The sequence below is a fragment of the Aplysia californica genome, unplaced genomic scaffold, assembly GCF_000002075.1.
Source record: "Aplysia californica isolate F4 #8 unplaced genomic scaffold, AplCal3.0 scaffold00217, whole genome shotgun sequence".
In the NCBI taxonomy this organism is placed as follows: Eukaryota; Metazoa; Mollusca; class Gastropoda; order Aplysiida; family Aplysiidae; genus Aplysia; species Aplysia californica.
In genome coordinates, this window is record NW_004797487.1 from 1,061,959 (window position 1) to 1,063,835 (window position 1,877).

Sequence of the window (1,877 nt, forward strand, 5' to 3'; positions counted from 1 at the left end):
CCCCTCTTGTACATCATCAAGTGCTAGGTCTGAAACAGACTTAGACGATCAAAGTTCGCCAACCGTTATCTGCTCAGATACTCTCAACAAACCTACACGAGCCCGAGTGTTCATGTCATCAACCTGGCTGTGTAAGTTCACCAAGTGACTTGAGTCACTACCTCTGCCTTTATTTTTCGTCTAGTTTGCCAGTGAAAACAAGATATTAATTCATATTCAAGGCTTTTATTTTGATTCAAGTGGATTTGTTTCTTCCTAAATAATTGTTTCCAAAAGTTTTCTTTCCGCATAACATAATCACCTCATTTGATTGCTTTTCTTCCCATAAAATGTATTCTCTCTATATTATTCACCCGAGAAACCATATTCCATGAGCCCATAGTTTATTTTGTCTTATGAGTATTGTCCACCATTGGCGTCGTATAGGAGGGCTGACCTTGTAAAATAAATAAATAATACTATAATTATAGCTTTGTTAAAACTGTTGAACTTTGTCATCACAAGAATGAGCAGTGGAGGCTCTTGTCGTCTAGAGGTTGGAGTGTTTGCATCTTATTCAATCAATAGGTCACTGGTTCGAATCCGGATAGCGACGGAACATTTTTCTGCTCTCTAACTTCCTAACAATGTTCTGTCGTCTGCTTTCGTCTCGACTCTCTGCCCCAACTCCCCTTTGACCCTCCTCTGGGCTACTGCAGGACTCTTTCTGCAGCATTTCTGCTCCTACTCCTTTGCTCCTTCTTACTGCTGCTGTCTTTCAGTCACACCCCTGATCTTATGATAAGATCTAACACCTTGCCTTCTTCGTCGAAAAATGTCGGAGGTCCCGTGAGCAAGTTGCACACGTTAAAGATCCCTTGTACGTCCAAAATCGATAAGAGTAGACTTTGGCTGCCACTCGGGCAAAATTCAAAATTTCAAGTCAACTGAAAATGTTTAATGTGTCCTGTGCGCTGATATAAAATGACCTTATGCAGTTGCGAGAGCAGTTAAACGCGTACCAAAACAACAACAACGACAACAACAAAAACAACAACAACAACAAAATGTGCAATGAAACTCGCTCGCACATACGACGTGATATCACCAATCAAACTCCTGGTAGGGTAGTCAACAATTTTACTGGCCCTTTCAGTTAGCCGTGCACAGGCACCAGTGTATTAGGAAAATTGTTATTAAAATTGTCTCTCGTTAAATTCTCTATTGTCATAAAAAACAGACACACTTAATGCAAACAAGGATAGGGTACGTCTTTTTTTTTTCTCTCACTCCTGGTAAGTAAAGAAAGAGTTTGTGACGTCGGTGGCCAAGTGGTTAGGCTACCTGACTTGTAATCGTGAAGTTGCGGGTTCGGGGGGTTCGAGACGCGGGCCCGACGTTGTTGTGTCCTTGTGAAAGGCACTTTACACGAATTTTCCTCCCCTCACCCAGGTGGGAATGGGTACCCGGCTAGACGGTCAGTATAAGAACGTATTGGTACCAGTCCATAAACAGTGAAAGATCTTGTCAGTATGTTCCTGTTTTAGCATCTATAAATGGCCGCTTACTCTGTATGCTTCCAAGGAAGTTGAGGTTGTTTTAGAATGCTCTCTGGTCTGCTAGGGTAATAGTATAGATTGTGAAGCGCACACAGACTGCTATTGAGCGGGTATTTTGGGTTATACAAATCGCTAGCCGCGTAATTCCACCGCCTAAGTGCCAAGAGACAAATTTTTCAGGAGAAGCAAAAATCTGTTTTATTTCATTATGTTCGTACCTATGAATTTGAAATTCAAGTATATAATATTATGATAAGATGTAGGACGATGATCTGTAACTAACTTTGAAAAAAAAGCTTTCTTACGTAAGTTGCGGAACATAGGCGGTTTAAACCTACC